The sequence below is a fragment of the Mesoplodon bidens genome (assembly GCF_964165515.1).
Source record: "Mesoplodon bidens genome assembly, chromosome: X".
NCBI classification, from domain to species: Eukaryota; Metazoa; Chordata; class Mammalia; order Artiodactyla; family Ziphiidae; genus Mesoplodon; species Mesoplodon bidens.
In genome coordinates, this window is record NC_138163.1 from 71300204 (window position 1) to 71327972 (window position 27769).

The following is a 27769-nucleotide window of genomic DNA, read 5'->3' on the forward strand; positions in this document are numbered from 1 at the left end:
TTGAAATTAAGAAGCAGAGCAACTTTAATTTGTTTTGCTCATACATGCTGAAGTGTATATGCTTTTAAACACAGCTTAGAATTAAGAGTTAACTTCTAATAAGTAGTGGTAAGGGCTATCCAACCAGTTTTCTATGGTACCACATATCAAAGTCTCTAAAATATGACAGTCTCATTAGCACTCAGCACTTTAGGGTGAGGGAGAGAGGCATGGCTAAAAGCAGTTGCAAATTAATTTTTAAGAGCAGAAAAGCTTTAAAGACCTATACAATTTTTCATCATCTCATATTCTATTCCAGAATACTTGGAACAAAGTCTTATTTCAATCAGCTCAATCTATGCAAGCTATAAAATGCAAAAACAGTCTAAACCCTATAGTGTACAGAATATGCACTATTTAACACTCATTAAATGAAGTGCAGTCAATGAAGATTATTAAATAAGAAGCACACACAGCATTCTGAATTTTTAAATCACCTTAGGGCCACTAACTGGAGATTGTACAAATTACATGTGCAAGACAAAAAAAAAAGAAAAAAACAAAGAAACAAACTTCTCAGTGCATCACACCAATCAGGATAAAATGTATGACATTTTTATGATACTAATATTACATTATAACTGTCAATTTTAACTGGGAATGACAAAGAAATGAAATTCATATAAGAGCAAGAACCAGTCAATTAAAATGCTAAAATAAAACAGATCACATGTTTTCTTTATAAAAAACACTGAAAATGTAATGTGTGCAGGTAACTCACTAAAAATGTTCTCATTCATTTGCCCCCTAATAAAAGTGCCTTAACTTTTTTCCTGTAAATATTCTACCTGTTATAACAGTCTGATCTTAAGGCTTGTGTAAACTCTAATATGTTATTGAAACATAATATTTTTTGGCTTGATAAGAATGTCTTTATGGATAAAAAACATATCTGGTTATAAACCATAGAAGAAAGCCCCCAAAACAAAAATGTGACATTTTCTAAGCTAGTGATAAATAAATTAAACCATGATGTATCAGTTTAAAATTATATCAATATTAAATGACATTTCTATGTTCGATTTTTTCCCATAAAATTAAACAGTGCAGAATAGGGCTTGGGCTACTATTAATCACTTTTGATTCTCTTAAAAACAAAATTTTATTTGCTATAAACAATTAAAAGACAATTATCTTCCTTCACAACACACGTGGACATTAAATGTAAGGTTTTAAAAATATCCACAACCTAAAAGAAAACTACTTTTAAATGGCTAAAAGGAATCAAAATACCAAAGTTTAGTGTACAGAGGAGTAGATATAAACAACACCAACATCATTGGTGTTGAGTTTTGAATAGCTCAAAATAATTTCCAAAGTTTTTCTACCTGTACAAATAAAAAAAAAGTGTCCTTTCCAAAGTTTGAGGTTATGCACTGCACATCACCCCCCAACAAGTGTATGAATAAGGTTTTAAAAATGTTGCCAGTATTTAGTTCTTCTGTACATAAAATTAGAGGACAGCAATAGTACAGTGATTAGGGTGCATGAATTCTCAAAACGTAGTTATGATCCAACATGAGTTGTGGTGGTTCTTTTAACAGAGAAAAACTTTTCAGAAGAAATACCAGCCCTATGATAACCACCAGAAGAATGCGGGCTTCTACTGACCAAGGACACTCATATTTAGATCCTTGGCTGGCTTAGGCCTTGAGCTTCTTTCAAACGGAAATGAGTCTGAAAGTTGATGACAGGCTTCAGAGTTACGTGAATTGAAACACAGGCATATTCCATCTGGGTAAGAACCCTGACTCAGTTCTCACTAGGAAACAATGGTGGGTCTTCTCCAACTTCAAAATTAAAATATACGATTTTATGGATTTTATGTGTCAAAGCAGAATATTCATTGCTGACACAAAATTTGTATGTCCCAGTTTTGGAGGCTGTTTCTTCATCTTTTTGTATAACACATTGCCATCAGGACTGACAGATCGACGATCTACATCATAGTGACTGCCAGTAGTAGCCTGGAACTCGAGGGTGTACTTGGTGACAGGCGTAATGTCCTAGTAGAAGCCCTGCTAGGCATAGTTGGGCAGTTTGAAGCTGATCTCAGTGCCAACAGGTGGGCACCATTAGCAGCAGTGGCACAGTGACCTGCGGCACCCGCCCAGCTCTGTGCTGACACCATCCACGGCATCTGGAGAGGCTGTGGCAGCTGCCTCTACAGAGCTGTGGGGAGACTAGGGTCAGGTCTGCACCGACTCAGGGCACTCACTGCAGAGTCTCTCTGAGCCTAGGAGAGATTAAGGATGAGCAGTGATCCACTGGGTGTGGGTGAGGGGTGCTGAGCAACCAGGGTCTAGTGCTGGGAACAATCCAGGAACCAAGACTCCTGAGTTTTTAAAATGGATAACGTCCACAAATTTATGCTGACAATATGTACTCCATTTAAGAACCTAAAGGAAAACCATTTGTCAGTGAAGTCTGCTGAAACACAGAATACTGCAAGGGATTATATATATAAATTGTTAAAAAATAAACACGGAGCATTTTACAAAATAGGTCACAAATTCAAATCCAATCACTTATAATATACTGGATATGAAATAACACAGCTTTGAATCCAAAGTGGTTGGGTTTGAATCCAAGCTACATATAACTTTACCCTTATACCTGCAGTGTCTTTGTAAAATGAAAACAATAACATCTACCTTGTAGAGCTGTTTTAAAGATTAAATATGAAATGCTTATAATATTACCTGGTACTCAATATATGAAAATTATTAATATTACTAGAAGATGAAAAGATTAACTTCTTACTGCAACCAGGTAAGGTACAGAAAATTCTATATACAAACAGACACATCCACAATTGTCAAATGAAGTTTCTGGTCTTGGCTAGAGCATATTTGCAAGGAAACTTATCAGAGGGCAACATTGCAACAAGAAGCTTATGATTAAGTCCAGAAAACTCTAAACAACTTTAAACTACTTCAATTATTTGAAGTCCTCCCTACCCAACACCAAGAAGCCAGACAAATCAACTCCAACAATGTTCTTTCTGGTGCTTTCTGCAGGAGTGTACCTAGAGAGAAGCAAGAGAAGTCAATGTGTGTTCTGACTATTGAGTGATAGATTATCTGGAATTCACCAACTTGCTCAGTATCCTTTGACCTGTATTCTCCTTTTCAGGAATGTTCTTAGATAAATAGTTTGTCATCAGACTTTGTCCTACATCCTAATTTGCCTTCAACCCATTCCAAACTTCTCCTTCCCAAGTCTATTCAGCTTAAAGGTTTACTAACAATTTCGGTGGTTGCTGATTAAGGACGTAAAACGTGACCTCCCTGAAGTATTTGTATTTCTACAGTGGACAATATAAGACTCTCTCTCTCTCTCATGCACACACACACACACACAATTTCAACGTTTAACAGAATGATATTATACTAATGAAATGGCATATAATATGTATGGGTATATGTAGGCATATGAAATTTTATAGATATGTTTATTTGCATTTCTGCTTTATAAATATACATGATATTTGCATTATTGCTTAGAAATGTACCTGTATTTTGATAGAAAAAATAAAAAAAGAATTTCTAACCTGAGTTCTGTCTCAAAGAATCTCCCCTGAATAACTCAGAAGTCATTTAATTTATAGTAATGTCATTTTTTTTGCTGTCAAATGTATCCTTTCCTCCTCTCCTTAACCTTAAGGAGCAGCTGGGGTTCAAATTGCACACTTGCTTGCTTACTGGAATTTTGCTGTTAAAAATTTCATGCTCCCAGGCATGGATTACACACGGTCCGGAGAAGAACATAGCCATGAGAATGCTATTCCCAAACCAGCCAGCGCTGCGTGTCTGTTGTAGCATTTGTCCATTTTCATTTGTTCTTCATAATGCTGTGTTTTTTGTCATTCACATACAACTTCAGTAACTGTCCAGAGTGATTTGGCATTGATAATACAAACCATTTCTCGACCTGCTTTAACATAGTTGTTTTTTATCCCTTTATAAAATTAGATTCATTGTTAAATTTTGCTGAAAAATAAAATGGTAGTGTTAATTTTTAGAAACGTACTAATTAGTTCTGCCTTGAGTTACCTCAAGGTGTATTTATGTGTGTGTGTGCATATACACATGTTGTGTACATACTTCTAGGTAGGTTGAAAACTTAGGCTTCCATATAATTATGAATTGTTAAATTGACTGTATCACTTTACTAGGGTTTCTGTAACAAAGTACCATAAACTGGGTGACTTAAACAACAATTTATTGTATCAACGGTTGTGGAGATTAGAAGTCTGAACAAAAGGTGTCAGCAGGGTTGGTTCCTTCTGAGGGATGTGAAGGAAGGATCTGTTCCATGACTCTCTCCTTGGCTTATAGATGGCTGTTTATATGTCCACCTAATATTCTCCCTGTGTATTTAATCCTGTCTCCAAATTTCACCTTTTTATAAGGACACAAGTCATATTAAATTGGGGCCAACTGCAATGGCCTCATTTTAACATGGTAAAGACCTATCTCTGAATAAGGTTATATTATGAGGAACTGCAGGTTAGGACTTGAACATATAAATTTTAGAGGAATACAGTTTGGCTCATAACATTGAGTGAGATCTTCTTTTCAAAGATTATTTCAATGTCTTTAAGCAAAATTGAATAAACAGTTAGCCAGATTATTTAAGTATGAGTTCCATTTTTACTTTTAGGAGGTAGAGATTATGAACTCAGTCGCCTGATCAGTGTTTTGAATACAATAAATATTCAATAAATATTTGGAGAAGGAATGAAAGCATCATAGTCCAGGAGAAATAAATGGTGACATCATGAGCTTCCTTGATTTGTTTTATTTATTTATTTATTTTTTGAACCTGAGGGTATGGGTTGATGATATTCTGCTATGGGGGTTTAAGATAGGAACCATATTCAATTACCAAAACTCTTATTTGGAATAATTTTTCCACAGAGTTTCCTAGTGTAAGGCTTAGAACAAGAAGCTCAACAGTTTCCCTGGACTTATGGGTAAATTGAATTTTGAAATGTTTTATTTTAGCTTCTTTCTTGGTTTTGTCTTTGAAAGTCAATGTAAGAGGGTCTTGAGGCTTATGGAGAAAAGGTTGGCAATTTGGCTGAAAAACTGAGGCAGCCAATTTTTGATTCCTGATCTTACAAATGGTAGATGGAGGCACTGCTCTAATTATGAGCCAGGAACAATTTGAAGATAGAGCTCACATTCAACTAATTAAAGTTTAATTTTGACTGAGAGTAAACCCAAGTAGTCATTCACTCCTCCCTATGAAATTTGTTAAAGTTACTCAATCAATCCAAAGGGAATGGGAGTACAGTGATCACTTCTACTATAGCCTCTCCTTGCCTGCTTGCTAAAATATGGAATATCCTTTGGAAAGTATGAGGCTTATGTGTTTGCCTGCAGATCTATTCTATGTCTTCTAAAGAGAAAACCCTCTTCTCTAAGATCTGCTTTCATCTGAAGTGAAACTATTATATCACTAAAGTTAATATATATATATATACATATTTATTTTATATTTTTTATTTTTTATAAATGTATTTATTTATTTTTGGCCGTGTTGGGTCTTTGCTGCTGCGTGTGATCTTTCTCTAGTTGCAGTGAATGGGGACTACTCTTCATTGTGGTGCATGGACTTCTCATTGTGGTGGCTTCTCTTGTTGCAGAGCACAGGCTCTAGGCACACGGGCTTCAGTAGTTGTGGCATGCAGGCTCAGCAGTTGTGGCTCGTAGGCTCTAGAGTGAAAGCTCAGTAGTTGTGGCACACAGCCTTAGTTGTTCCGTGGCATGTGGGATCTTCCTGGACCAGAGATCGAACCCGTGTCTCCTGCATTTGCAGGCAGATTCTTAACCACTGCACCACCAGGGAAGCCCTATATTTTTATTTTAATATTTAGACATTCATGTGTTTTCCAAAACCCTCCAAATCTTCCTCTGCATTCTCATGTTTCTGTCATTCAAGATGATTATTGTCAGGCAGTATTTTAGATTAAGCAAATTAAAGAAAATAGTATTCGTGGTGGTGGTACATGCATGTTAGAAGTACATGCTTATTTGACATTAAACTTTTAAATATCTTCTCGATTTGAAATGAAACTTTAAAACAAAGAACCAAAACTGTTAGATCTAACTCAATACAATCCTTTCATTAGAATCCCTTAAAACTCTTAAGAAAGTTTGTAGGTACAGGCCAAATTAAAATTTTCCTTATGCTGTATTTGCTGTTTAAAGTTAGAATAACAAGTCTGATGAAATGGCCTACCTAGCATATTTACATATAATATTTGGATGTCACATGCTGCTCCCACCTCACTAACCTAGTACAAAATGGGTTTGCACCTGTCTCTATTTAGAGGTGGAAAGGTAGCCTTGCATGAAAGTTTTAAAAAGTTGTCTGACAGCCTGAAGTTTTATGCACCCACCTTCTGTAGAAACAGAGACAGGGAAATAGGCAAAATCCAATTTTTTTCCAGTAAAACTCTGCTTTATGAGCATGTGTTAGCAATAACAATAGCTAACATATATATGGCATCCACTATGTGTCAGCAGAGCCACTGTACTGTCCAAATCAAGGAGTTACCATTCACACTACATTCTATGTAAATAGCATCCACTGGAGTTATACAATGCAGAGGTACTGATTTTCAGTCTCTGTTCTAAGCACTTTACATATATTACCACAATATAATACTCATAACAACTCTAAGAGGTAAGTACTATTATGTCGACTCAACAAATGCAGAAACTGAGGTACAGAGTATGTAAATACTTTGCTCATGGTCACATAGTAAGTGACAGAAAGTAGATTCAAACTCAGACAATCTAATTGTAGAAGCCATGGTTTGTAACCACCACACATACTGACTCTGTGAAGCTTGGAAAGAGTATATGGCTTTGGAAATGAGGAGATAGCAGTGACTGAATAAAGAATGTCTGAATGCAGTTAGCATGCAAACTGCATGCTTGAAAATTTCTTCACATTTGCTAAACATGAGGTACAAATTTGATTCTGAACTTTTAAGCTTTCAATGCAAAGAAGGAAACCTTATCAGTTGTATGATTCACATTATCTAAATGACAAATATAGAAGCAGAGTTATTGCTACTGAGATCAGAAAACTATTGCTACGAAGATCAGAAAACTAGTCATTTTATGAGCAGTCTTGAAGAGTATGTTATTAACGATATCATCAACAGCACCTCCATAGTAAACACAGTAACATGTTTCTTAAGGCGTATTTCTATTAATATTGCTTACTGTAAATTGATGCCATAAAGCCAAAGTTATCTTCCCCCTAAATTATTATTGAGCTATACTTGGTCAAAGTAAAGTAACCCTGTCGTCCATATTCACATTTTTCTGGTGGTCTTGCTTAAGCCAACAATAGACTGCAAAGCATCCAAGGAAAAGAAAGGGACTTCTGTGTAAGTATAAGCTCTTTCCATTCAGAATTTGAAAATGTTGAGCAACACAAATTTCCAGGTTATACTCTGTGATGAGAAACTGATATGCAGGTAAAACATGTTAATTATATGCAGGTTCACCTGCTTTAAAAGTTGATGACCACTTTGTCATGGACTAGTTCTGCTACCAAGAATTCTGAGTGTGTAATCCAAGGAGAATCAGTGCCGTGTGAGTTAAGGTTAAGCATCTGAACTTTTGAGCAACTCATTCCTGATCCCAAGCGATTTAGTTACTATGTGACCTGGGATAAGCTACCAATCTCTTTAAATTTCCTTCTTCACTGGTAAAATAAAGATAATAATACCTATCAATACCTACCATTAAGTATTTAAAATTGTAGGGATATAAATATTTTTGTGTCAGAAATATATGATTATTGATTACTTTTTCGATATTCTGCACAAACTTTATATATAACAGGTAGAATCAGGCTTAGGAAAAATAGAAAAAAAGAGCATTACCTTCAGTTCCCCACCCTCCTTCTTTCTAGTTCTAATTATAGTAATCCTCCTTGCTTCTACCAGGAAAAAGCAGAACAAAAATCATTAATACTGAGGCATTAGTGAGTAAGTGTGGCAGTATAAAAGAGAGATTTTTCTTTACTCCAACAGACACATTCTCAAACTCTGACACTTACTTTTGTATTGTAAGACACAAATTTCTCATTTAGTAAACAAAGGCAATAAATCCTTCCCCACAGGTTTGTTGAAAGGATGGGAGGTAACCAATGTGAAAATATTAAAACAGTGGTGCCACATATAAGGTGTTCAATAAATGGTAGTTATTACTGGTATTGCTATTACGCTGCTATAATATTTAGCCTTGGAGACATGAACTTTAGACACAATTGTTATCCTAACTCATGGCGTGTCCTTGGGTGATATATAAATGTACTTAATAAATTACAAAGAATCATTTAAGTAGTATAGTAGGTAGGATTTAGTTTTTAATAGTAGTAGTATTTGTATACATTCATTTTTTAATATTATTTTCTGTTATAGTTTATCACAGGCTATTCAATATAGTTCCCTGTGCTATACATTAGGACCTTGTTGTTTATCCATTCTAAATGTAAAAACTTGCATCAACCAATACCAAATTCCCAAACCATCCCTCCCCCTCCTCCCCTCACCCTTGGCAACCATAAATTTGTTCTCTATGTCTATGAGTCTGTTTCTGTTTTGTAGATAGGTTCATTTGTGTCATATTTTAGATACCATATATAATTGGTATCATATGATATTTGTCCTCTTTCTGACTTTTGCATCCATGTTGCTGTAAATGGCATTATTTCATTCTTTATTATGGCTGAGTAGTATCCCATTGTATATATGTACCACATCTTCTTTATCTATTCATCTGCCAATGGACATTTAGGTTATTTCCATGTTTTGGCTATTGTAAACAGTGCTGCTATAAAAATAGGGTTGCATATATGTTTTTGAATTATAGTTTTTTCTGTGTATATTCCCAGGAATGGGATTGCTGGAACATATAGTAATTCCATTTTTAGTTTTCTGAGGAAACTCTATGCTGTTTTCCATAGTGGCCGTACCAACTTACATTCCCACCAATGCTGTAGGAGAGTTACCTTTCCTCCATATCCTCTCCAGCTTTTTCTATTTGTAGACTTTTTAATAATGGCCATTCTGACCCATGTGAGGTGGTACCTCATTGTAGTTTTGATTTACATTTCTCTAATAATTAGTGATGTTGATCATCTTTTCATGTGCCTACTGGCCATCTGCATGTTTTCTCTGGATAAATATATTAAGGTCTTCTGCCCATTCTTCGATTGGGTTATTTGCTTTTTGTTGTTGTTGTTGAGTTGTATGAGTTATTTGTATATTTTGGAGATTAAGCCCTTGTGTGTCGCCACATTTGCAAATATTTTCTCCCATTCAATAGGTTGTCTTTTCATTTTTTTAAGTTGTTTCCTTTGCTGTGCAGAAGCTTGTAAATTTGAGCAGGTCCCCTTTGTTTACTTTTGTTTTATCTTTATTGCCTTAGGAGACTGACCTAAGAAAACATTGGTACTATCTATGTCAGAGAATATTTTGCCTATGTTCTCTTCTAGGAGTTTTACAGTGTCTTGGCTTATGTTTCAGTCTTAAAGCAATTTGAATTTATTTTTATGCATGGGGTGGTGGTGTGTTCTAACTTCATTGATTGACATACAGCTGTCCAACTTTTGCAGCACCGCTTGCTGAAGAGATTATCTTTTACCCATTTTATATTCTTGCTTCCGTTGTTGAAGATTAATTGACCGTAAGGGTGTGGGTTTACTTCTGGGCTCTCTATTGTGTTCCATTGACCTATATGTCTGTTTTTGTACAAATGCCACACTCTTATGATTACTGTAGCTTTGCACTATTGTCTGAAGTCTGGGTGAGTTATGCTTACTGTTTTTTTTTTTTTTCCCTCAGTATTGCTCTAGCAATTCTGGGTCTTTTATGGTTCCATATAAATTTTTGGAATATTTTTTCTACTTCAGTGAAACATTTCATGGGAAATTTGATAAGAATCACATTAAATTTGTAAACTGCTTTGGGTATTATGGCCATTTTAACAATATTAATTATTCCAATACAAGAACATGGAATACCTTTCTATTTTCTTGAATTCTGTTTTATTTCCTTTATTAATGTTTTATAGTTCTTGTCTTTCACCACCTTGGTAAGTTTTATTCTTACTTATTTTAAATTTTGGAGTGCAATTTTAAAAGGTATTGCTAATTTATATTCCCTCCAACAGTTCAAGAGGGCTCCCTTTTCTCCACACCCTCTCCAGCATTTATTGTTTGTAAATATTTTTTAACATCTTTATTGGAGTATAATTGCCTTACATTGTTATGTTAGTTTCTGTGTATAACAAACTGAATCAGCTATACGTATACATATATCCCCATATCCCCTCCCTCATGCATCTCGCTCCCACCCTCCCTATCTCACCCTTCTAGGTGGTCACAAAGCACTGAGCTGAGCTGATCTCCCTGTGCTATGAGGCTGCTTCCCACTAGCTATCTATATTATATTTGGTAGTGTGTATATGTCCATGCCACTCTCTCACTTCATCTCAGGTTACACTTCCCCCTCCCTGTGTCCTCAAGTCCATTCACTACATCTGTGGCTTTATACCTGTCCTGCCCCTAGGATCTTCAGAACAATTTTATTTTTTTTAGATTCAATATATATGTGTTAGAACGGTATTTGTTTTTCTCTTTCTGAATTATTTCACTCTGTATAACAGACTCAATGTCCATCCACCTCACTACAAATAACTCAATTTCATTTCTTTTTATGGCTGAGTAATATTCCATTGTATATATGTGCCACATCTTTTCTTTTTAACATCTTTATTGGCGTATAATGGCTTTACAATTGTGTGTTAGTATCTGCTTTATAACAAAGTGAATCAGTTATACATATACATATGTTCCCATATCTCTTCCCTCTCGCATCTCCCTCCCTCCTACATTCCATATCCCACCCCTCTATGTGGTCACAAACCACCAAGCTGATCTCCCTGTGCTATGCAGCTGTTTCCAACTAGCTCTCTATTTTACGTTTGGTAGTGTATATATGTCCATGCCACTCTCTCACTTTGTCACAGCTTCCCCTTCCGCTTCCCCATATCTTCAAGTCCATTCTCTAGTAGGTCTGTGTCTTTATTACCGTCTTACCCCTAGGTTCTTCATAACCTTTTTTTTATTTTCTTGGATTCCATATATATGTGTTAGCATATGGTATTTGTTTTTCTCTTTCTGACTCACTTCACTCTGTATGACAGACTCTAGGTCGATCCACAGCACTAGAAATATCTCAATTTCGTTTCTTTTTATGGTTGAGTAATATTCCCTTGTATATATGTGCCACATCTTCTTTATCCATTCATCTGTCAATGGACACTTAGGCTTCTTCCATGTCCTGGCTATTGTAAATAGAGCTGCAATGAACCTTTTGGTACATGAGTCTTTTTGAATTGTGGTTTTCTCAGGGTATATGCCCAGTAGTGGGATTGCTGGGTCGGAAGCAAGAATATACAGTGGAGAGAAGACAACCTCTTCAATAAGTGGTGCTGGGAAAACTGGACAGGTACATGTAAAAGTATGAAATTAGAACACTCCCTAACACCATACACAAAAATAAACTCAAAATGGATTAAAGACCTAAATATAAGGCCAGACACTATCAAAGTCTTAGAGAAAAACATAGGCAGAACACTCTCTGACATAAATCACAGCAAGATCCATTTTGACCCACCTCCTAGAGAAATGGAAATAAAAACAAAAATAAACAAATGGGACCTAATGAAACTTCAAAGCTTTTGCACAGCAAGGGAAACCATAAACAAGACCAAAAGACAACCCTCAGAATGGGAGAATATGTTTGCAAATTAAGCAACTGACAAGGAATTAATCTCCAATATTTACAAGCAGCTCATGCAGCTCAATATCAAAAAAAGAAAATCCAAAAATGGTCAGAAGACCTAAATAGACATTTCTCCAAAGAAGATATACAGATTGCCATCGAACACATGAAAGAATGCTCAACATTATTAATCAGTAGAGAAATGCAAATCAAAACTACAATGAGATATCATCTCACACTGGTCAGAATGGCCATCATCAAAAAATCTAGAAAGAATAAATGCTGGAGTGGGTGTGGAGAAAAGGGAACCCTCTTGCACTGTTGGTGGGAATGCAAATTTATACAGCCACTATGGAGCACAGTATGGAGGTTCCTTAAAAGGTGTTTGCAGATTTTTTTATAGAGGTTCCCTAAAAAAACAAAAATGGCACTACCATATGACCCAGCAATACCACTACTCAGCATATACCGTGAGAAAATCATAGTTCAAAAAGAGTCATGTACCACAGTGTTTATTTCAGCACTATTTACAATAGCCAGCACATGGAAGCAACCTAAGTGTCCATTGACAGATGAATGGATAAAGAAGATGTGGCACATATATACAATGGAATATTACTCGGCCATAAAAATAAATGAAATTGAGATTTTTGTAGTGAGGTGGATGGACCTAGAGTCTGTCATACAGAGTGAAGTGAGTCAGAAAGAGAAAAACAAATACTGCTTGCTAACACATATATGTAAAGCTAAAAAAAATAGTTCTGATGAATCTAGGGTCCTGACAGGAATAAAGACAGTGACATAGAGAATGGGATTGAGGACACGGGGAGGGGAAGGGTAAGCTGGGGCAAAGTGAGAGAGTAGCATTGCCATATATACACTACCATGTGTAAAATAGATAGCTAGTGGGAAGCAGCTGTGTAGCATAGAGAGATCAGCTCAGTGCTTTGTGACCACATAGTGGTGCTATAGGGAGGGTGCGATAGGGAGGGTGGAAGGGAGGTGCAAGAGGGAGAGTATATAGGTATATATGTTTACATATAGCTGATTCACTTTGTTATACAGCAGAAGCTAACACAACACTCTAAAGGAATCATACTCCAATAAAGTTGTTAAAAAATAATAATTTATTTTAAAAAGGTATTTTTTTTACATTCCCTTTCTGATATTCCATTGTTAGTGTAAAGGAATGCAACTGACTTCTGAATGTAAATCTTGTATCTTGCTACTTTGCTGTATTCATTTATTAGATCTCATAGTTTTTGTGTGGAGTCCTTAGGGTTTTCTCTATATGGTATGATGTCATCTGCATATAATGACAATTTTACCTCTTCCCTTCCAATGTGGATAGATTTTATTTCTTTTTCTTATCTATGTTGAAGTGAAGTTGTGAGAGTGGGCATTCTTGCCTTGTTCCAGATCCTAGTGAGAAGGCTTTCTGTTTAACACCTTTGAGTATTATATTTGCTGTGGGTTTGTCATAAATTACTTTTATTAGTTTGAGATATGTTCCCTCTATTCCCACTTTGGTAAGAGTTTTTATCATGAATGGATGTTGAATTTTGTCAAATTATTTTTCTGCATCTATTGAGAAGATCATGTGGTTTTTGACTTTTGTTAATGTGGTTTATTATATTGATTGATTTGCATATGTTGAACCATCCTTTTGAACCTGGGATTTATCCCACTTGCTCGTGGTGTATGATCTGTTTTATGCATTGTTGGATTCTGTTTGCAGATATTTTGTTGAGAATTATTTGCATCTATATTCATCAAAGATATTGGCCTGTAGTTTTCTTGTTTGGTGGTCTCTTTGTCTGATTTTGGTATCTGGGTGATGGTGGCTACATAGAATGTCTTTGGTAGTGTTCCCTTCTCTTCAATCTTTGGGAAGAGTTTGAGAAGATTCGGTATACCTTCTTATTTGTATGTTTGGTAGAATTTACCTTTGAAGTCATCTGGTCCTGGATTTTTGTTTGTAGGAAGTTTTTTGTTTTATTACAGATTCTATTTCACTTCTTGTGATTGATCTGTTCAAATTATCAGTTTCTTCTTGATTCAATTTGGTGGTATGTATGTTTCTAGAAAGTTGTCCATTTCTTCTAGGTTGTCAAATTTGTTGGCATATAATTGTTTATAGTATTCTCTTATTTAATTTTTTTTGTATTTCTGTGGTATCAGTTGAGATTTCTCCTTTTTCATTTCTTATTTTGTTTATTTAGGTTCTCTCTCTGTTCTTCTTGGTGAGCCTGGGCAGAGGTTTGTCAGTTTTGTTTACCTTTTCAAAGAACCAACCCTTGGTTTTGTTAATTTGGTTATTATTTTTTTAATCTCAGTTTTATTTATTTCCTCCCGGATCTTTAGTATTTCCTTCCTTCTGCTGACTTTAGGCTTTGTTTGTTCTTCTTTTTAAATTATTTTAGATGATAGGTTAGGTTGTTTACTTGAGATTTTTCTTGTTTTTTGATGAAGGTGTGTATAGCTATGAACTTCCCTCTAAGAACTACTTTGGCTGCATCCCATAGATTTTGTATTGTTGTGTTTTCATTGTCATTTGTCTCAATGTATTTTTTAATTTCCTTTTTGACTTCCTCTTTGACCCATTGGTTCTTTAGTGGCAAGTTATTTAGTATCCAGGTAAATTTTTTATCATTTATTTTCCTGTTTTTGATTTCTAGTTTCATGCCATTGTGGTCAGAGAAGATGCTTGAAACAATTTATATACTCTTAAATTTGTTGAGGTTAGTTTCATGCCTTATGATGTGGTCAATCCTAGAGAATGTTCCGTGTGCACTTGAAAATAATGTATATCCTGCTATTTTTTGGATATGGTGTCCTGAAAATATCAATTAAGTCTCAATGTTCTATTGCATCATTTAAGACCTCTGTTGCTTTATTGATTCTTGGTCTGAAAGATCTGTCCATTGATGTGACTGGGGTGTGAAAATCTACTATTATTGTATTCCATTTCTCACTTTATGCCTGTTAGTATTTGTTTTATGTATTTGTGTGCTCCTATATTAGGTGCATGTATATTGATGAGTGTAAAATCCTCTCCTTGTATTGATCCTTTTATCATTATACACTGTCTTTTTTTAAATTTATTTTTATTGTGGTAAAAGTCACATAATATAAAACATACTATTTTAATCATATTTAACTGTACAGTTCAGTGGCACTAAGTATATTCACATTATTGTGCAACTCTCACCATCATCCCCAAATTTTTCACCTTCCTAAGCTGAAACTTTGTCCCCATTAAGCACTAACTCCCAATTCCCCCTCCCCACACCCTCTGGCCCTTGGCATCTACCAATGTCCTTTCTGACTATGAATCTGACTATTCTAGGTACCTCACATAAATGGAATCAAATGGTATTTGTCTGTGCCTACTGTATATTGGAATTCATTTTTAAGGTTAACTTAATATATCTCCTACAAACAGATTGTACCTTCTTTTTTTCCCCTGTGCTATACAGTAGGTTCTCATTAGTTATCTATTTTATACATAGTAATGTACACATGTCCATCCCAATCCCCCAATTTATCCCACCCCCCCTTTACCCCCTTGGTGTCCATACGTTTTTTCTCTACATCTGTGTCTCTGCTTTGCAAATAGGTTCATCTGTACTATTTTTCTAGATTCCACATGTATGCATTAATGTACGACATTTGTTTTTTTATCTTTCTGACTTACTTTACTCTGTATAATTGTCTCTAGGTCCATTCACGTCTCTGCAAATAGCATAATTTCATTCCTTTTTATGGCTGAGATTAGTATCCTTTTTATCTTTCTTTATAGCCTTTGTTTTAACATCTGTTTTGTCTGAATGAGTATTGCAATTCCCACTTTCTTGTCATTTCTGTTTGCATGAAATTTATTTTCCCATCCCCTCACTTTCAATCTATATGTGTCCTTTGCACTAATGTAGGTCTCTTGTAGGAAGCATATTGTAGGCTTTTGTTTTTTTATCCAGTCTGCCACTCTATGTCTTTTGATTGGAGCATTCAGTCCTTTGACACTTAAGGTAATTATTGATATATATATTTATTGCTGTTTTGAACATTGTTTTCCAGTTGATTCCTTGTTTCTCCTTTGTTCCTTTCTTTTTCTGGTTTGATGATCTCTTTTTATTTTATGCTTCTCTTCTCTTTTTTAGGTTTTTGTGAATCTATTGTAGGTTTTTGATTTGTGGTTGCCCTCTTTTTCAAGTATGTTAACCCTTTTCTATATCTGCTTGCTTTAGACTGATAGTCATATAGGCTCAAACACATTCTAAAAAAAAGAAAAAAAATCTGCATTTTCTTACTCTCCTTCCCCACATTTTATGACTGTATTGTCACTTTTTATATATTTGTGTTTATCCCTTTGCTGTTCCTTGTGTTTTTCATTGCTTTTACAAATAGTTTTTTTTTCTTTTTGATCTGTATACTGGATAACTTAAGTGATTTATTTTCCAATTGTGATTTCCTCCTTCATATTTCTTCTTGATTCTTTTCTATTTGGAGATGACCTTTAAATATTTTTTTAGGATAGGTTTAGTATTGCTTTATTTTTATTTATTTATTTTTTTTAGTTTTGGCTTATCTGAGAAGTTATTTCTCCTCTTATTCTTAGTGATAATCTTGTTGGGTAGAGTATCCTAGGCTGCAGATTTTTCTCTTTCAAGACTTTGAATATATTTTGCCACTTGCTTCTGGCCTGCAGTTTTCTGTAGAGAAATCAGCTGATAGCCTTATGGGGGTTCCCTTGTAAAGAACTCTTTCTTTTTCTCATGCTACTTTTTAAATCTTCTTTAACTTTTTTTTCCATTTTTATTATAATATGTCTTGGTGTAGGTCCATTTGAGTTCATTTTGTTTGGTACCCTCTGTGCTTCCTGTATCTGAATATCTGTTTCCTTCTTTAGATTTAGGAAAATTTCAGCCACAGTTTCTTCAAATACATTTTCAATCCTCTTTGCTCATTCTTCTCCTTCTGGAATCCTTATTATGCATAGATTGGCCCACTTTATATTATCCCATCAGTCTCTTATATTGCTTTCCTTTTTTTTTTCATTTGGCTTTCTGTCTGCTGTTTTGATTGGGTAATTTTCATTAGCCTATCTTCCATGTCACTTATATTTTCTTCTGCATTATTCATTCTGCTATTCATTGCCTTAAACTCAGCTTTCATCTCAGAAAATGAACTTTTCTAATTTTGCTTGACTTCCCTTATAGTTTCTAGTTCCTTTTTTCAGTAATCTGTATTTCTTTTGATAGCCTTTCTTAATTCCTTTAGTATTTTCATTACCTCCTTTTTGAACTCAGTGACTATTAGACTGAAGAGGTCTCTTTCATTATTTGTTCCTTCAGGGGAATTTTCTTGGTCTTTTAAATGAGAGTGGTTCCTCTGCTTCTTCATTTTGCTTATATTTATCTTACTCTGTGAGTTTAGGAGAAACAATTATCTACTGTAGTCTTGGAGGGTTATTTATAAGTGGGAGCATCCCTGTGTAGCTTACGTGGGTTTGATTTTTTTTTTTTTGACATGAGAGTTGTTTTTGGTTTGGATGCTTGCTGTCAATTTCCTCAGTGTGTGTTTGCTCTTATCCCCTTGATAGGGGGTGTGCAGGTGCACAGGTACATGCTCCCAGGAAAGCAGGTGCAGTGGTTGGTTCCAGTAGTGTGTCCCTATACAGCTACAGCAGCTAAGGTGGTGCATCCCTGGGGAAGTTGGCCTCAGATTGTAGGACCCTAGGGAGTGACAGCATGTTGCGCACCCTGCAGGGAGGTGGGGGAAGTGGTTGCCACCATGTTGTGGGGCCCTCACAGCAGAAGTGGTCTGTGCACTCCCACAGAAATTGGGCCTGGATCATGGGACACTTGTCATTGGTGGGCTGTGCCGGCTCCCTGGAAGGTTGGGGTAGTGACCTTCACCCACATTCACAGGAGTGGCGGCAGCAGCAGTCATCTGCATCAGCCTCTGGAGTCTGAGATGGCAGCCCACAGCTTGCACCTGCCCCTGGAGCTCATGTAGGTGTTGCCCTGACACCTGTGAGCATGCAGAGAAAGAAGCTTCTATGGCAGGCCTGCCCTTCTCCTTGCATGCCCTCTAAAATTATACCTTATTTTACTGGCAGGCCCAGGCTTCTTCCTGGACTCCCTCAGTTGTGGCACACTACACTCTAGCCCACTCAGGAGCTCAAAAACCTCAGTACCCAACCCCACCCACTCCAGCAGGTGAGTGGACAAACATCTCAGGCTGGGGAGTGCCAGTCAGCCCTGATCCTCAGTGCAGGTCTCTCTCTGCTTTGCCCTCTGCACACCTGTTGCTGCACTCTCCCCTAAGGCTCTGAAGCTCTCTCTATCCCCGTTATTAAGGGGACTTCCTAGTGTCTGGAAACCTTTCTTCTTTCACAGCTCCCTGCCAGAAGTGCACATCCTGTCCTGATTCCTTTTTCTCTTTTTTTTTCTTTTGCCATAACCAGTTACGTGGGTATTTTCTTGCCCTGGTGTCTTCTGTCAGGGTTCAGTAGATGTTCTGTGAGAGTCGTTCCACATGTAGATGTATTTTCGATGTATCTGTGGGGAAAAGGTGAGCTCTGCATCCTACTTCTCTGCCATCTTGATCTGGTCTTGTAGTAGTAGTATTTGGTAAAAAGTGAGTGAATGGGAAAACCAACAACTACTGTATGCTGATAACTTTAATGTAAATTATCTTATTTAATACTTACAATAAGTGAAGTTGAGGTTATTTACTGCATATCTGTTGGGAAACCCCACACAGTTTCTCTATTGCATAGCCTCAGGACTCAAACATAGATTAAAAGTCACTGTTCCCCTTCCTATCCTTCTTCTTTTCTTGTATGAGGCTTTAGGATGTTACATGGGGCCTACTTTCTGCTCCTTTAGGGGCTAGTACTTACCACTCTACCCAGTGATGTCCTTCTCTTATTTTCTCAAGCTTAGCTCTGAAGTGGAATTCATGTCTGAGTCAGTGGAGTTTGAAGAGATAGAGGTTGTGGTTCCATCTTGGAGAAACTGAGTTTCACCTAGGAACACAGTTCACCCCAGTTCAGGGAACCACGTTCTAGAAGGAGGGAATTCACTCGTCTATATGATGAGAAGATATAAGGTTCCTCCCTTCCTCTATTCTTTGCCTGTGCTCTAAACTTAGAAATGTTGAGGGTGGGAAAAGGGGAGCAGGGGGGATTCTCATATTTTTATGGTGCATATTGCTCCTCTAGCCCCTTTATTCTATTCTCATGGAACAGTACATAGACATTTTATTTTAAGGAATTTACTACAGCTGGCACAGGGGAAACCGATGAAACAACAAAAAAGAAATAATTATAAGGAAGACTATTTAGTTTTTAAAATTACTTTTGTGTAACAAGTCACCACAAATTTAGTATCTTAAAATAAAATCCATTTATCACTTCATAGTTTATTTATTTATTTATTTATTATATATATTTTATTAGTTTCTGCTTTATAACAAAGTGAATCAGTCATACATATACATCTGTTCCCACATCCCTTCCTTCATGCATCTCCCTCCCTCCCACCCTCCCCATCCCACCCCTCCAGGCGGTCACAAAGCACCAAGCTGATCTCCCTGTGCTCTGCGGCTGCTTCCCACTATCTATCTACCTTACGTTTGGTAGTGTATATATGTCCATGCCTCTTTCACTTTGTCACAGCTTACCCTTCCCCCTCCCCATATCCTCAAGTCCATTCTCAAGTAGGTCTGTGTCTTTATTCCCGTTTTACCCCATAGTTTTTTAAGGTAGAAGACTGGATGGACCTGACTGAGTTTTGTTCACAGGATGAGATCGAGGTGTTGTGCAGACTGAGTTTTTATATGGGAGACTTAGGGGAAAACCATTTCCAAGCTCATTTTCATTGTTGACAGAGTTCATTTATCTGCAGTTGTAGAACTGAGGTTCCTATTTCTTTGCTGGTTATTAGCCAGAGACTGCTTTTATTTCCTAGAAGCCACCCATATTCTTTGACACATACCCCCTTCATAGTTCAAGCCAGCAAACGTGCATCAAATCCTTCTCATCCTTCAAAGTTTTCAATTGCTCTGTCTAAGACATATAGACTCAGAATTAAAGTGATAATATGAATAGATCAGGTCCATCCAGATAATCTCCCTATTTTAAAATCAGTTGTGCCTTCTGCACATTATTGGATTGGGTTGTTTGTTTTTTTGTTGTTGTTGTTATTGAGCTGCATGAGTTGCTTATATGTTTTGGAGATTAATCCTTTGACAGTTGCTTCATTTGCAAATATTTTCTCCCATTCTGAGGGTTGTCTTTTCGTTTTGTTTATGGTTTCCTTTGCTATGCAAAAGCTTTTAAGTTTCATTACGTCCCATTTGTTTATTTTTGTTTTTATTTCCATTTCTCTAGGACGTGGGTCCAAAAGGATCTTGCTGTGATTTATGTCATAGAGTGTTCTGCCTATGTTTTCCTCTAAGAGTTTGATGGTGTCTGGCTTTACATTTTTGTCTTTAATCCATTTTGTGTTTATTTTTGTGTATGGTGTTAGGGAGTGTTCTAATTTCATTCTTTTCCATGTAGCTGTCCAGTTTTCCCAGCACCACTTATTGAAGAGGCTGTCTTTTCTCCACTGTATATTCTTGCCTCCTTTATCAAAGGTAAGTTGACCATACGTGTGTGGGTTTATCTCTGGGCTTTCTATCCTGTTGCATTGATCTATATTTCTATTTTTGTGCCAGTACCATACTGTCTTGATTACTGTAACTTTGTAGTATATTCTGAAGTCAGGGAGCCTGATTCCTACAGCTCCGCTTTTCTTTCTCAAGATTGCTTTTGCTATTCGGGGTCTTTTGTGCTTCCATACAAATTTTGAAATTTGTATTTCTAGTTCTGTTAAAAATGCCACTGGTAGTGTGATAGGAATTGCATTGTACGTTTTGATTGCTTTTGGGTAGTAGAGTCATTTTCACAATTTTGATTCTTCCTATCAAAGAACATGGTATATCTCTCCGTCTATTTTTATCATCTTTAATTTCTTTCATCAGTGTCTTATAGTTTTCTGCGTACAGTTATTTGTCTCCTTAGGTAGGTTTACTCTGAGATATTTTATTCTTTTTGTTGCAATGGTAAATGAGAGTGTTTTCTTAATTTCACTTTCACATTTTTCATAAATAGTGTAAAGAAATGCAAAGATTTCTGTGCATTAATTTTGTATCCTGCTACTTTACCAAATTCATTGATTAGCTCTAGTAGTTTTCTGGTAACATCTTTAGTATTCTCTGTGTATAGTATCATGTCATCTGCAAACAGTGACAGCTTTACTTCTTCTTTTCCAATTTGGATTCCTTTTATTTCTTTTCCTTCTCTGATTGCTGTGTCTAAAGCTTCCAAAACAATGTTGAATTATAGTGGTGAGAGGGGGCAAACTTTTCTTGTTCCTGATCTTAGTGGAAATGGTTTCAATTTTTAACCATTGAGGACAATGTTGGCTGTGAGTATGTCATATATGGACTTTATTATGTTGAGGAAAGTTCCCTCTATGCCTTCATTCTGCAGGGTTTTTATCATAAATGGGTGTTGAATTTTGTCAAAATATTTCTCTGCATCTATTGATTTGATCATATGTTTTTCTCCTTCAATTTTTTTTAAATGATGTGTCACATTGATTGATTTGCATATATTGAAGAATCATTGCATTCCTGGGATAAATCCCACTTGATCATAACGCATGATCCTTTTAATGTGCTGTTGGATTCTGTTTGCTAGTATTTTGTTGAGGATTTTTGCATCTATGCTCATCAGCGATATTGGCCTGTAGTTTTCTTTCTTTGTGACATCTTTGACTGGTTTTGGTATCATAGTGATGGTGGCCTCGTAGAATGTGTTTGGGAGTGTTTCTCCCTCTGCTATGGAAGAGTTTGAGAAGGATAGGTGTTAGCTCTTCTCTAAATGTTTGATAGAATTAGCCTGTGAAGCCATTTCTCCAAAGAAGATATACAGATTGCCAACAAACACATGAAAGAATGCTCAACATCATTAATCAGTAGAGAAATGCAAATCAAAACTACAATGATATATCATCTCTCACTGGTCAGAATGGCCATCAGAAAAAAATCTACAAACAATAAATGCTGGAGGAGTTGTGGAGAAAATGGAACACTCTTGTACTGTTTGTGAGAATGTAAATTTATACAGCCACTATGGAGAACAGTATGGAGGTTCCTTCAATAACTCAAAATAGAGCTACCATACGACCCAGCAATCCCAGTACTCAGCATATAACCTGAGAAACCATAATTCAAAAAGTGTCACGCACCAAAATATTTATTGCAGCTCTATTTACAATAGCCAGGACATGGAAGCAACTTAAGTGTCCCTCGACAGAGGAATGGATAAAGAAGAGGTGGCACATATATACAATGGAATATTACTCAGCTATAGAAAGGAACAAAACTGAGTTATTTGTAGTGAGATGGATGGACCTAGAGACTCTCATACAGAGTGAAGTATGTCAGAAAGAGAAAAACAAATACTGTTTGCTAACACATATATATGGAAACCAAAAAAAAAAAAAGAAAATTGTCAGAAGAACCTAGGGGCAAGATAGGAATAAAGTTGCAGACCTACTAGAGAATGGACTTAAGGATACGGGGAGGTGGAAAGGTAAGGTGTGACAAAGTGAGAAAGTGGCATGGACATAAATACACTATGAAACGTAAAATAGATAGCTAGTGGGAAGCAGCTGTATAGCGCAGGGAGATCAGCTCAGTGCAGTGTGACCACATAGATGGGTGAAATAAGGAGGGTGGGAGGAAAGGATATGCAAGAGGGAAGAGATATGGGAACATATGTGTATGTATAACTGATTCACTTTGTTAGAAAGCAGAAACTAACACACCATTGTAAAGCAATTATAGTCTAATAAAGGTGTTAAAAAAAAAGACCTGGCACAACCAAATAAAAAAAAAATACAAAGAAGGCATTCTGGAGATGGTTAGTGGTGATGGTTGCACAATAATGTGAGTGTACTTAATGTCACTGAATTGTTCAATTAATATGCTTAAAATGATAAAATTTTGTTATGTATATTTTACCACAATAAAAAAAACTTCAAAAAAATCAATTTTGCCATATAACACAACCTAATCATAGGAGCAAGATATATAATATTCCCAGGTATTATTCAGGACCTTACATAAAGAAGCAAGGATCTTGCAGCCCATCTTAGAATTCTGCCTAGAATAAAATGTTAATACATCATTATAGGTGTGTCTCTTATTTACTACTACTACTACTACTACCTTTCTTCCTTCTTCTTCACTTCCTCATAGTACAAACAATACCATGCTGTTGTGATAACAACAACAACAACTAACTTTTTTTGAGTGTTTACTACGGGTTCAGGCACAGTTGTAAGCACTTGGCATGTATTAACTTTTGCAATTCTCACATGACCTTATGAACAGTGAGGTGCTGTTCTTAACTACCAGCGGTCTGGGAGAGAAAAAGACCCCTGATGTGTAATGTTTCTGGTTTCTGTGGTACAAATATTCCACTATGGTCAATTTCAATCTCGCAGCATGATGCCATTTAATTCAGATTTGGGAAGACATGTGCAGTAGCACAGCATCATATAATATTTCCATCATACCGAAAGAAGACCTTAAGAACATAGATAATAGTAAAATAATTAAGAAGTGTAGAAAATAAAAATTAACTTGGGATATAAAAATTCACCCTGCTATTCATCATGCTGGAATAAAAGACAGAGATAAAGCCAGCTGCAATGTTAAGAGAAATCAATGCTTTTCCCACCAACATCTGCAACTGTAAAATGTCATATCATCCCCCTTCTTTCTGTGTCTCCTGCTGTCTTACTCACTAGAGAACACTGTTCCCTAAAAGACTTTAGAAACTTGGTTGTTTGTAATTATATCATTAATAATGAAATATCCTACTCTTGCCTATGAAATCTAAGTCACTTTGACCCAGAGAAGCATCCTTGATTTTCCAGCTCAGATAAAGAGATTCAGATGAAGACTTTCTAGCATAACATCCCACATCTATCTTAACATTATATTTCTAAGGAAACAGGACCCTGAGTCCACTTTGCTGTCCATACATGATGTTGGTCCCTTTACATGCAACTCTGCTTTGCTTTGAGACTATCAAAACACTCTTTCATTTAAATTTCACTTAGCTCCATAAATCTATCTCCAAAATTCTGTAACTCCATCTTGTCCTCTGTTTGGGAGATGCCCCATGATTCCTCTGGTTTGTGATCTCTTTCATTGCAATGGGCCAGTAAGTCTGATTTTGTCAGAATGCAGGTTTATTCATGGTGTCCTTAGGCTTATTATACTGGGAAAAAGTGATGAGTTTTAAGTATTTATTCACTTTTTCTTAAATACAACTTACTTTATATTAAGTTTATATGATTCAGTTTTTTTTTTTTTTTTTTTTTTTTTTTTTTTGCGGTATGCGGGCCTCTCACTGTTGTGGCCTCTCCCGTTGCGGAGCACAGGCTCCGGACGCGCAGGCTCAGCGGCCATGGCTCACGGGCCCAGCCGCTCCGCGGCATGTGGGATCCTCCCAGACCAGGGCACGAACCCGTGTCCCCTGCATCAGCAGGCGGACTCTCAACCACTGCGCCACCAGGGAAGCCCGATTCAGTTTTTAATAATGGCTATGTTTAACCTCCAGTTCACAAAATAACTGAAAATCAAATATTGATTTTTTATGAGCAGGTGTTATCCAGCTATATCACACTATGAGTTAGATTTTATCATCTCTATTTTACCAGTGAAGGAACTGACACTCAGACAAGTTATGTAATATGACCTGTGACCTGGGTCACACAGCTAATAAATAGCAGAGCTGGAATTTCAACCCCAAATTTTAGCTCCCGACTCTGTGCTTTTAATCACCTGCTTCCTCTAATATGTTAAGTTAAAGTTGCATGAGGATTTTGTCCTTTGTTTTCATCTGTGAGAATGGAGCCTGTCAACTTTGTGGCCTCCTTTCTCCAGGAAGACTTTACTGTAGACTGGATAGTCTACAGATGAAATTCTTCCAAAATATCAGATATCATCTTTGCCCCAAGTGGGTGATTTGCTGCCATTAGGTTTCTGTCAGGTTCAAAACAGTGCTCTCTAGGAATTTACTGTCACTTTAAGCATCAATTTATTTATCTTTAAAAAGTAGCCTGTAATGCTAAGCCCAGAAAGAACCTTAATTCTAAAATGGTGTATTTTTTAAGGCCCACTAAGTGCCATGTGTTTTGTGTACATTATATCAGGGAAGGAGATATTATATCCCAATTTAAAGATTAGAAAATTCAGCATGTTGCTCAATATCAACCATTTAGCAAAATGGGGAAATTAGGATTCAAGCTTGGGTCTAATTAACTCCAAAGCTCATGTTCTTTAACTAGTTCAGATTTGGGAATATCTGACTGATTTCCCTCTCAGAAAAGCATACTGTAAAGAAAAACATAAGGAAAAAAAATAATGTGAACCTTCCTGAAAGGCTTGGAGTTTTCTGCAAATGTAAACTGTGCCTACAGGGGAGTTAGTCCCCGGTTAAACTTTTTAACACTGTTCCACTATACTCACTCTCATCAGTCAACCGATTCCTTTTTTACCTACAGCCTGAACTTTAGCCTTGAGAAAGGAAAGGGTAAAATCAGACTCTGACTTTTGCTGCAATGTGAACTTGAACATGGATTAGTCATACTCATCTCTCCAATACATTTAGTCTCCTGAAGAGGAAGCAATTACCTTTTAAATTGAACACTTACCCTGTGTACAAAGTTCTGGCCCAAGGAGGGAAAAACAGAATCTTAGTTTTTGAATGCTGACTGCTTCACTGAGGTGCAATTTCATTATATGCTTTTGTTTGTACACTTTGGAATGGTTTTCAGCTGCTAGTTAAATTCAGCTTTCTCTAGCCAGATTTTAGAGCAGAACCCTCTTTAAAATAAATGATTGCTTTTAAAATTTAGTATCAAAGTACCCAGACCTCAGCCACGATAATCTCAGCCTGGTAGAATTCTGGGAACACGCTGTCATCACTGCCTTCCATTTCTCCTGAAAGGTTGATTGCTCAAAGATTCCAGTAATAACACACTGCTGCCTGGAGACTTAAGTAATAACATATTTTAAATTTTGGTCTGAAAGCTTAGTAATATTAGTGATTTCACTCATTACTCAGCATTGTGATATATTAGAAGATGAGGTTAACATAATCCAAAAGGTGGTGAATTGTGGTTTCTCACCATTGCATTTTAATAAGGAAGAAATATAAAAGTGAGCTTTTGCATTGTTTCATCTGCTCCATGAGTCACCTCAAAATGATTCTTTTAGTGTTTATCTCCTTTGAAAATCCAAAGGTCTATTAATGAAATGAGTTCTACTTCCAGTTTTAGATGTTGGTCTATTTAACATCCATTCCTCTTTAAGTCAGTACCCAGTTACTGTGATCAATGCTTTTAAATAAGGAAGGATGCATAATTGAATGATTAGAAGTTTGATTGAGAAACCTAAGATTGAAGTCCCTGGTTGTAGCTCTGATTGATAGAAGCAAAGTTTGGGAAGCCTTGTTTCCCATTTTTCTAAAATAAAAATAATTTCTATGCACCTACATTGTCAGAAATATTTTTAGGATGTTATTGAGTGGGTTTACAAGATGCACTGAGATCCTACATTGCTAAGAATGTTCTATGTGTGAAATATTTTTAAATGGTCTGATGGAGAAAATCCAAGCCACAGATAGATTTTATTTGAAACCCAAGTATTTTATCTTGAGCCGTTTCATAACTCATGTGTAGTTGAAGCTTTGATTGAGGTAATGTGTCATGAGAACAAGACCATGAGGCCCCAAATTCTCCTAGCTTCATGCTATTCTGAAGTTCTGGAACCAAATTTTTTTTAAGTCTGAGAGTCCTGGTAAGGCTTCTAAGCTTTGTGCTAAAACAAATGTGTTACTGATCTTTAGAAATGAAAAAAACAACAACAACAACAACAAAAAAACTCAGCCTTGTAAATAAGGCCCCTAAATCTACCTAAGTCATAAATTTGCAACCCAAATGCAAATATGAATAATGATAAATGTCTACAGAAGGGTGAACTATGAGTCAACATTAAGAGGAGGGAAAACTGAATGTATTACTCCCAGATAGGACTTCTATGAGCAAGAGGCCAACTACAACAAAGTTTCCCAACATTGGTACTACTAACATCTTAGATTGGATAATTCTTTGCTGTAGGGGCTGTCCTGTGCATTGCAGCATATAGCAGCATTCCTAGATCTCTACCAACTAGACACTAGTACCACCACCCCTGTGAGTTGTAACAACCAAAATGTCTCCAGATATTACCAAATATCCCCAGTGTGTGTGCAGTCACTCCAGGTTGAGAACTACTGATTTATAACATATGAATAAGATGTTCTTTCTTCCCCGCCCCACTGTCTTAAATTTCAGCTAATAGAGATTCCTTTCTTTTTTTTTTTTTTTTTTTTTTTTTTTGTGGTACGCGGGCCTCTCACTGTTGTGGCCTCTCCCGTTGCGGAGCACAGGCTCCGGATGCGCAGGCCCAGCGGCCATGGCTCACGGGCCCAGCCGCTCCGCGGCATATGGGATCCTCCCAGACCGGGGCACGAACCCGTATCCCCTGCATCGGCAGGCGGACTCTCAACCACTGCGCCACCAGGGAGGCCCGAGATTCCTTTCTTCAGAATAAAGCATTGCTTCATAATAAAGCATTGTTTCATGTTTCATTTAAAATACAGATAATACAGACACACTTAGCAAAATCAGCAAATTAAGCTCTAAGTGGCCATTGGCACATAGCAATGATCCATTCATAAAAATTATAATAGCTAACACCTTTTCATATATATTATCTTATATAGTTAAGAGT

General features: G+C 36.5%; 1 pseudogene across 1 annotated transcript; it reads right to left on the reverse strand.

The window, feature by feature from the left end:
• Positions 1 to 1545: 1545 nt before the first annotated feature.
• Positions 1546 to 25931, reverse strand: LOC308609351 (transmembrane emp24 domain-containing protein 7-like; annotated as a pseudogene). The gene is made up of 2 exons: positions 25863 to 25931; positions 1546 to 2057 (listed from the first exon to the last, which is right to left on the reverse strand). The product of its transcript is annotated as a transmembrane emp24 domain-containing protein 7-like (transcript).
• Positions 25932 to 27769: the final 1838 nt, after the last annotated feature.